Here is a 10,000-nt window from a genome sequence, read left to right as displayed (position 1 = left end):
TCCTACCTGTAGTGTCTTGTAGCAGTTTATTAAGGTTTTTGTTCGTTATTTAGGTATTTTTTGGGGGTTATTTATTTATCTTTAGGTTTTATTTACGTCTGAGTCTGGAAATTTAGGCGAATATTGAAGAGTCGTCAATATGTAAACAAGCTGTCAGCTGAGGTACAGGCACAGGGCGTCAGTGTTTTCAGTCATTATTTGCTTCGTCTCTCACTTATTGTAAGCCTAACATGTCACAAGCTAGAGTCACTTGTCTAGCTTCCATATCCTCTGGTCAGATATATCCGCCATTGCCTGGTTTTGGTGTTACGAAGTAATAATTAAGGCAACATGGCCGCTGGGTCCTCCACTGAGGTTATTATTCAAACTACTACTATTACTATTAGTCACCACCACCACCACTATCACCTGCCATTGCTGCTGCTGCTGCTGCTGCTGCTGCTACTACTACTATTGATTCACTTAAATACTACAAATTTCACACTTAACAATATATACTGAATATTTGTAAGTATATTTAAGTAGTATTAGTGTAGTTTTAAAGTGAGAGAGAGAGAGAGAGAGAGAGAGAGAGAGAGAGAGAGAGAGAGAGAGAGAGAGAGAGAGAGAGAGTCAGTCATTCATTCAGTCAGTCAGCCAGCCAGCCAGCCAGCCAGATAGCCATTTAGCCAGCCAGTCAGTCATTCAGCCAGCCAGCCAGACAGTCAGTTAATCAGTCAGTCAGCCCCCCAACCAGCCAGTCAGTCAGTCAGTTAGTGAGCCAGTCGGTCAGTCAGTCAGCCAGCCATTCAGCCAGCCAGCCAGCCAGCTAGCCAGCCAATCAGTCATTTAGTCAGCCAGTCAGTCAGTCAGCCAGCCAGTAAGCCAGTCAGTCAGTCAGTCATTCATTCAGCCAGCCAGCCATCCAGTCAGTCAGTCATTCATTCAGCCAGCCAGCCAGCCAGCCTGCCATCCAGTCAGTCAGTCAGTCAGTCAGTCAGTCAGTCAGTCAGTCAGTCAGCCAGCCAGCCAGTTAGCCAGCCAGCCATCCAGCGAGTCAGTCATTCAGTCAGTCATTCAGCCAGCCAAGCAGACAGTCAGTTAGTCAGTCAGTCTGCCAGCCAACCAGCCAGTCAGTCAGTCAGTCAGTCAGTCAGTCAGTTAGTCAGTCAGCCAGTAAGCCAGTCAGTCAGTCTGCCAGCCAACCAGCCAGTCAGTCAGTCAGCCAGTAAGCCAGTCAGTCAGTCAGTCAGCCAGCTAGTCAGTCAGTCAGTCACTCTGCCAGTCAGTCAGTCAGTCAGCCAGCCAGCCAGCCAATCAGACAGTCAGCCAGCCTGTCATTCAGTCAGTCAGCCAATCAGCCAGTCAGTCAGCCAATCAGTCAGTCAGTTAACCAGTCAGTCAGTCAGTCAGTCCACTCAGCCAATCAGTCAGTCAGTCAGCCAGTCAGTCGGCCAATTAATCAGTCAGTCAGCCAGTCAGTCAGTCAGTTACCCATCCAGCCAGTCAGTCAGTCAGTCAGTCAGTCAGTCAGTCATTCCGCCAGTCAGTCAGCCAGTCAGTCAGTCAGTCAGTCAGTCAGTCAGTCATTCCGCCATTCAGTCAGCCAGTCAGTCAGCCAGTCAGTTAGTCAGTCAGTCACCGATCCAGCCAGTCAGTCAGTCAGTCACCCATCCAGCCAGTCAGTCAGTCAGTCAGTCATTCCGCCATTCAGTCAGCCAGTCAGTCAGCCAGTCAGTTAGTCAGTCAGTCACATTGACAAGCATTTCTTCACACAAGTTGGCCGGTTGCCTCACTCTTTTTCTCGACCTAAACCTCCTAAACCTTGGTTCAACACAGCTTGTTCTCATGCTATACATGATAGAGAGGTGGCCCACAAAAGGTACTTAAGCCTTCCATCACCAGAATCTCATGCACTTTATATTTCTGCCCAGAACCATGCCAAGTTTGTTCACCAACTAGCCAAAAACTCCTTCATTAACAGAAAATGTCAAAACCTTTCAAGATCTAACTCCCCTGGTGACTTCTGGCATCTAGCCAAAAATATCTCCAATAACTTTGCTTCTTTCCCTCCTCTATTTCAACCAGATGGCACCACTGCTATCACATCTATTTCTAAAGCTGAACTCTTCGCTCAAACCTTTGCTAAAAACCCTACCTTGGACGATTCTGGGCTTGTTCCTCCCTCTCCTCCACCCTCTGACTACTTCATGCCACCTATTAAAATTCTTCGCAATGATGTTTTTTATGCCCTCACTGGCCTAAACCCTCAGAAGGCTTATGGACCTGATGGGGTCCCTCCTATTGTTCTCCGAAACTGTGCCTCCGTGCTTGCACCTTGCCTAGTCAAACTCTTTCAGCTCTGTCTGTCAACATCTACCTTTCCTTCTTGCTGGAAATTTTTTATATTTTTTATATATTTTTTTTATTTTATTTTATTTATCTATTTACCTACTTATTTATTTATTTATTTATTTATTCATTTTATTTCATTTTATTTTTATTTATTTATTTATTTATTTATTTATTTTTATTTATTTATTTTTTTGCTGTTGGCCAGTCCCCCTCCTACATAAAAAAAACACTTCATACCTTTTGTTTTATTTTAGATTACTTTTTAATTCCTTATTTAAACTGATTTACATAAAAATATGAAGAATAAACAAAAATCAATAAACCTCCCAAAATAATAAAAAAAAAAGTTGGGTTTTTTTAAATGGGTGTTTTTCCAGCCCTGAGTGATTGTGGTGAATGGTGGTGTGTTTGTGGTGAGTGGTGGTGTGTTTGTGGTGAATGGTGGTGTGTTTGTGGTGAATGGTGGTGTGTTTGTGGTGAGTGATGGGGATTTTGTGATGACAGACTAGTGGTGGTGTTAGCACAGGATGAATATTGACACTAACCTCTCAACTTTCATTGTTGTTATAGTAATACACTCACCACCCGTTGCTGTGGTGTGGTGGTGGTGACGGATTGTGTGATGGTGTCCCCTTGCTTCTCTGGACTTGTGTGAGGTGCACCGCCCTCTACCACCTCCTTTTTATTTTCACTATTGTTACATGATGTGAGGTGCCTGGTACACCCCTCCCCCATTCCTCTTTTTTTTTTCCTCCACCTATCTCCTCCCTCTCCTTCTCTTAGTCTCCATTATGCAAGGAGTAACAGTATCTTCTCTTCCTCTTCCTCTCTTCCTCCCTCTCTCTTCTGTTTCCACTAACTCCCTCAATTTACAGTTGTTTTCTAAGGTTTAAATATGGGTGAGGGGTGAGGGGTGGTGTGTGTGGCTGTGAAATGATGCAGCAGCAGAAAGTCATGACAACCCAGCTGATCATCTCTGTAGCCTTGGAAAACAGTGGTGAGAGAGTGAAGGGTTTCCAAACACGGGTCAAAGATGAACGGCGAATCCTTACCTTACTTGTCATAGATACAGAAAATTTCCTTCACCTCCTCCAGCAACTCCTCATCGCCTTCAATAAGGAACTTGGCGGCCAAAGAACTCCTCAAACTAGAGTGCACCAGAGCCTGCACAAGGAGGAGGAGGAGGAGGAGGAGGAGTGAATGAAAATGAAATGAATGAATGAATGAAAGTATGTATACATGTCTATCTCTCTATCTCCTTATCTCACCCTGCCACCTGTCATTCTCAGGATGGTAGAGATGGTGTACACATTGATGGTGCCCTTCTCTGTGTCCAAGGCATGCACAGACCTGTGTGGGCATGGGAGAGCTGGGGAAGGCTGTGTGTGTGTGTGTGTGTGTGTGTGTGTGTGTTTCCATGTAACAGTAATGTTTTTTTGTCATCTTACTGTCATCCTAAATTCCTAATATTACTTTTTAAAGGTCTCAGCTTTCTTGTAACCTTCAAAACAATGTATTTCTTCTATTTGTGTGTGTGTGTGTGTGTGTTTATATATATATATATATATATATATATATATATATATATATATATATATATATATATATATATATATATATATATATATATATATATATATATATATATATATATATATATATATATATATATATATATATATATATATGAGACACTTCAAAAATAGTTCATATTCCATCAACAATTTCTCAACTCTGCCTTGACCGATTGTTTAAAACGTAATAGCATCACACTTATCAATCCTTCCTCTTCAATCTCCCACAAACTGGAACTCTAGTTGATGTGGTGTGTCTGTGGTGAAGTGAAGTAACTTTCAGTGTTTTCTCAGCCTCAGCCTGTGTTCATTCAGATGGTTGCATGCCATGTGGTGGCCTGGCTGGGGCCCCAGCTTGCAGGGGGGAGGGAGGGGTGCCCATGCCTACTTTATCTGCTTCCCTCACCAGTATCTCTCGGTCACTCACTCGCGTGAATGTCTAAATCTATAATTTTGTAAAAACACTAAAGAAAATAGTATTGTTGTCCATCACTTATAACACACAAGAAAAAATGTAATTGTGACAGGTGGGAAGATGTATATGAGTGAAACACAGTCTATTACTGTTTTATTTTCTCTGGTAAAACCACTTTCTACACTTGGGGAAGTAACTTGTAACTCTCTGCCAGTAGTATTTTCACTAAGAGGTTGTTTTGGAGCAAATTTTCCCTGATGTGGATGTCTGAGGAATCAGAGGAAGAGGGGTGATTATTTTCCCCTGTAGCCATCACAGTGGTTCACAGCACACTGAGGCTCAGAGGGAGACACTGTGGTGAGGAAAGGATGTTCACAGGCTCAAAAAGTTGTGCAAAAATTTGAAATTAAGCCCACAAAATGCAGGGCAATCATAGATGCCACCTGTCCTTTGGGGTTAATTTGTAGTTTTCATTTCTTTCTTTTTTTTTTTTTTTTTCCTTGTAATTTTGGACTTTATTTTATTTGTGTTACTTTTTTCCTTTTATTTGAACATTACCAGTATTTCTATGGCATCTTATGACCTTACTTCTAGGGCCAAGCAGGAAATTTTTCATGACTCTCTCTCTCTCTCTCTCTCTCTCTCTCTCTCTCTCTCTCTCTCTCTCTCTCTCTCTCTCTCTCTCTCTCTCTCTCTCTCTCTCTCTCTCTCTCTCTCTCTCTCTCTCTGATCTTGTATGTGTTTTTGACAGTGTTTTAAGTGATTGTGAGGATACAATGGTGTTTTGAGTGTGTTTGGATGTGTTTCAGTGTGTATTTGGGTGTTTTATTAATGGGTAACTGTGTTTGGGGGTTTTTTGAAAAGAGCAGAGAGTGTTCAATGTGTTTTGGGGTGTGTGGATGTGCTTGAGGTCATTCTGTGACCTGTGTGTCATTCTGTCATTCTGTTTTTAGGTGTGTTTTGGGATATTTATTGGTGTTTTAGTGTTTGCAAGGGTCTTTCTGTTTCATTTGGGGTTTGGGGTTCATTTTGGTATTTTTAGGTTGTTAAACATACAGGAAAATTTAATGGAATTTATAAATATGTATTTTTAAGTGTTTAGTTTGTTTTCTTGTGTTTTTTAATTGCTTAGGTTTTAAGTTAGCAAGGCAGTGTGTTGGTTGCAGCACAGTATGACAACAGACTTCACCTCCTTGCCAGCCATGCAATAAATTCCCTCTGTATTTATTAATTAATTTATTTATTGGTTTTGTGTGTGTGTGTGTGTGTGTGTGTGTGTGTGTGTGTGTGTGTGTGTGTGTTTTAAGGGAGTTTTGCTGTGATTTAGGAACATATAGGAGTCAAAGGGTCCCTTAACTTACAGTCTTCTATCATACTTAATTTCAACTATCCTGCTTAATTTCAACTGGCAAACCATTAAAAACATCCTTTAAAAGCCACCAAACCACTTGTTAAGCCTCTTAAATCCTTAAAACGAGCCTTAAATCCATTATTTAGCCTCATAAACATTAAGTAACACCCTTTAACCTCATTGTCTCCAGCACAGGTCAAAAACACACCTTCTTACTTGATCTTTCCCCAAATAAAACAAAATTCTAAATGGAAGCAAGTTTTAGGAAATTATTCTGTCAATCAAAAAAGATCTGAAAAAAAAAAAAAAAATGGGTGTAATGTATGATATTTTATACTTTTCTTCCAATTGGTTGCAACACAGTATGACAACAGACTTCACCTCCTTGTCAACCGTGCAATAAATTCCCTCTGTATTTATTAATTTATTTATTTATTTGTTTTGTGTGTGTGTGTGTGTGTGTGTGTGTGTGTGTGTGTGTGTGTGTGTGTGTGTGTATTTTGGTATAAATCGTTAGTGCAGTTATTATTCTCTCTCTTGCAGTATTTCATGTAAAGAAGTAAGTGAGAGATACCAGGGTGTGTGTGTCTCAGTCAGGCAGTGTTATCAGTGTGTGTGTGTGTTCTACTTTCTGTCTTGCATCAGCTCATAATAAAACTATAAAGACACAATGTGGGTGCTAAGCAAGCCCAGGAGCTCAGTTCAGCCTGGTGTTGATGTGCTAGGTGGAATTAAAAACTATTCCAAAAATTACATTAATTTCAACTGATATGAAAGTGGTTATGTGCAAGATTTCTGAGAAAGGAGGCATAATATTTGGTGGTAAGGTTCTCTCTCTCTCTCTCTCTCTCTCTCTCTCTCTCTCTCTCTCTCTCCACCATAAATGTAAATGTAGATTAGTCCCATGAAAATCATCACTTACACATATACATCAGTAAGTAAATGTGGCAATTGTTCTAAAAGAAAGAAAGAAAAAGAAAAAAAGTCAAAAAGCACCACTTGAACCTATATCTTGCCTGTGCCTCTTAATTGTGAATCTAAGTAATACTGTTAAAATGATAAATTGATTAACTAATACTACATAGTTTGGGAGTTCAGTTAGGTACAGTAGCCACTAATACAGGTATACTGAAATGTAGAATCTTTTATATGTTTTATTTTACTCAAATTTAGTTTGTTCAGACAAACTAAATTTCTGTTATGACTTTCTCCTCTTTTGAGGAGAAAGTCATAACAGAAAGCATGATGGATGTAACAAGGGTGATACAAACAAAATCCTGAAGGTTAAATAGAATAGGACTTGTCATTGCCTCAAGCTTCATAAAATTCAATTTAAAAAGAAATGGAATTTGGCTGTTAGATAGAGTGGTAAATGACTGGAATAATTCCAGACTGGTTGCAAGTGGCGAGTCAGTAGAGTACTTAAAAGATTAGACACATTTATGGACAGGGCTGATAGGTGGATGTAGGTAGGTATGCCACATGCAGGCCTTGTTTCCTTACAGTTTCCCACATGATCTAGAATTCTTTACGTGTTACTGCCTAAGGAAACACGAGGCCTGCATGTGGCATACCTACCTACATCCACCTATCAGCCCTGTCCATAAATGTGTCTAATCTTTTAAGTACTCTACTGACTCACCACTTGCAACCAATCTGGAATTATTCCAGTCATTTACCACTTTATCTAACAGCCAAATTCTATTTCTTTTTAAATGGTAGGTTTGTGTCAGATCCCAGTGAGAATATTTGAAATGCTTAGTGTCACTTGGTTAACAAGAAGACTTGAATTGCTGTCGTGTCTTTGCCCTGCAGTGAGGTGGCCAGAGTTGTGAAGTGAGTGTGGCAGCGAGCCCTGTGCTGCCGACAGTGACGTGTGGGGAGGCCACGGCGAAGTGTGCGTGTAAGATTCCAGCGGAGGCGGCAGTCTGTGTGGCGGGGCCTCGGGGGAGAAAGTCTTGGCCTGGCCACCCTGCCTGTGACCTGTGGCCTCTTGTTGCTTCACCATGTTAAGGTGTTGTTGTTGTTGACACATCTCTGTACAAGCCCACAATATTATTTGACATCAGATAGTTTGCAACATTTATTCATTGATTTATTTTTTGACAGAGGGTGGTGCTGTGAAGCTGGTGGCACAGGAGCTGACCAGTGCTGCAGGAAGACAGCACACAGCTTCAGTATCTTCGATGATAGTGTTTAAATATACCATGTTGGTTTGTTTATTAGCAGTCAGATTAATTTGCTTGGCTTAGTCTTCATTTGTTCTTTATTTAGTGTTGGCATATATATAATTGTTTAGTCTTTTATTTAGGAGATCAATTTTTCCCTGTGTGTTTATTGTGTTGGCAAATGTCTTCCCCTTTACAAGCTTACTCCTTGTTGTAGGCCAGTTCAAAGTGGAGCATTTTGACTCCTAATACTTGACTCACCATACTCATCATCAACCTGTGTCCTGTACTTTGTGTGTAAGCTTCCATATCTTTGAGTCGTGCATCTAATACACTTTTCACTATTCACCTGCACACGTTGAGCCTCGCTACATTCACGCAGGACGGAACAAAACGAAGCCTGTCCATTTTGTGTGTCCATTCTTTATTGTAGGACTACTTACAAGATGCAGCATTTGTATATGTAATGCTGTGTGTGTGTGTGTGTGTAAGGGGGACACCTATTGGTAAGGGGCTGTGGGGAGTCACTGTGGGTTTGTAAACATACTGTGGGGGACATACTGTGGGGCTGTGGGCTGAGAGAGAGAGAGAGAGAGAGAGAGAGAGAGAGAGAGAGAGAGAGAGAGAGAGAGAGAGAGAGAGAGAGAGAGAGAGAGAGAGCTTGCATGAATGAGTGTGAAGTGAAGCAGGTGTTGTTGAAGCAGGGGAGAGGTGTTACTCAGTGTTATTCATCACAGGAGAGGTGTTGTTGATGCAGGGGAGAGGTGTTACTCAGTGTTGTTCACCTTCATGTCCTGGACACATGCACGGACTTGTGCCTCTGCAACCTGGCTGGCAGGAGGTGGCGGGGGGGGTGGCTGGCTGGCTACCCTCTGCATCACCACTTGCTGGGGGAAAGAAGAGCACCATTGTCATCATCATTGTTTTCCTTCACAGTGTGCAAGGAATGGTGGCAGAGGTTGTTGTTGTTGTTGTTGTTGTTGTTGTTGTTTTTGTTGTTGTCTGTTTCTTATTAAATGATGTGTGTGTGTGTTAAATAAAAGTAGTCCACAGTTACAGGTGTTTGTTTCCCCTTCAACTTCATAAAGGGCTGGACAGAAGTAGTAGTAGTAGTGGTTGTAGTACAATTACCAGTATATTTCAACAAACACTGGTGGTACTACTACTACTACTACTACTACTACTACTACTACTACTAATAAAAATAAAAATATATAATCCAGGACCTCTACTATCATTTTTACTACTCTATTAATGCCACTACCATTACCACTACCACTACTATCTCTTCTACTATCACCACCACCACCACAACTTGCTTTGTGCCCTGTGCCCTGGCCAGCTGCTAGAGGAGGTGGTGGATGCCCTCTCCTGGTGGTGGTGGTGGTGGTGTGTGGCTGTGGGGGTGGCCCTCACAGACAACGCAGGGTCACCACACAGCCCACCAGTTGTGTCTTCTGCAACAGAGATGACAGGTCAGGTTTGGTTGAGTGAGGTGAGGCCAACACTACACACACACACACACACTACACACACTTAAAAACACCAGAGAAAGAGAGAGAGAGAGAGAGAGAGAGAGAGAGAGAGAGAGAGAGAGAGAGAGAGAGAGAGAGAGAGAGAGACAAGAAGCCAAGACCTGGAGACGAGAGGGACAAGCACAGCACATACAACACACCAAGGACTCAGACAACACAGCCAATGAGATGAGGCTGTTCACGCCACACCAACAAATGCACCTTCCCATACACATGTGGTCACCTGTGTACACACACACACACACACACACACACACACACACACACACACACACACACATATATATATATATATATATATATATATATATATATATATATATATATATATATATATATATATATATAGATATATATATATATATATATATATATATATATATATATATATATATATATATATATAGTTTGGTTAGGTTTGTTTGTTTTTGTTTTTAATGTACAAGAGACACCAACCAAGGGCAACAAAAGTCTAATAAAAAAAGTCCATTTTTTTAGGGGGGTTAGGTTAATTTAGTTTAGTTAGGTTAGGCTGGGTTGTGGTGGTGGTGACAGCCAGCCAGCCAAACAGTCAGTCAGTCAGTCAGTCAGTCAGTCAGTCAGTCAGCCAGCCAGGCAAACAG

General features: G+C 41.3%; 2 long non-coding RNA genes across 5 annotated transcripts in view; one reads left to right on the top strand and one right to left on the bottom strand.

Moving 5' to 3' along the window:
* Positions 1–8,898, top strand: part of LOC135109541 (uncharacterized) — a 31,792-nt gene extending 22,894 nt beyond the window's left edge. For all 4 annotated transcript variants that reach the window (XR_010272735.1, XR_010272737.1, XR_010272736.1 and 1 more), the window contains 2 exons: positions 7,490–7,688; positions 7,784–8,898. This is a non-coding gene — a long non-coding RNA (uncharacterized LOC135109541). The remainder of the gene's footprint in view (positions 1–7,489; positions 7,689–7,783) is intronic.
* The window catches only part of LOC135109542 (uncharacterized), a 6,723-nt gene continuing 4,972 nt past the window's right edge, over positions 8,250–10,000 (bottom strand). The window contains exon 3 of the long non-coding RNA XR_010272738.1: positions 8,250–9,299. This is a non-coding gene — a long non-coding RNA (uncharacterized LOC135109542). The remainder of the gene's footprint in view (positions 9,300–10,000) is intronic.

The sequence above is a fragment of the Scylla paramamosain genome, chromosome 19 (genome assembly GCF_035594125.1).
Source record: "Scylla paramamosain isolate STU-SP2022 chromosome 19, ASM3559412v1, whole genome shotgun sequence".
Classification (NCBI taxonomy): Eukaryota; Metazoa; Arthropoda; class Malacostraca; order Decapoda; family Portunidae; genus Scylla; species Scylla paramamosain.
This window is presented reverse-complemented; position numbering and strand designations above follow the sequence as displayed.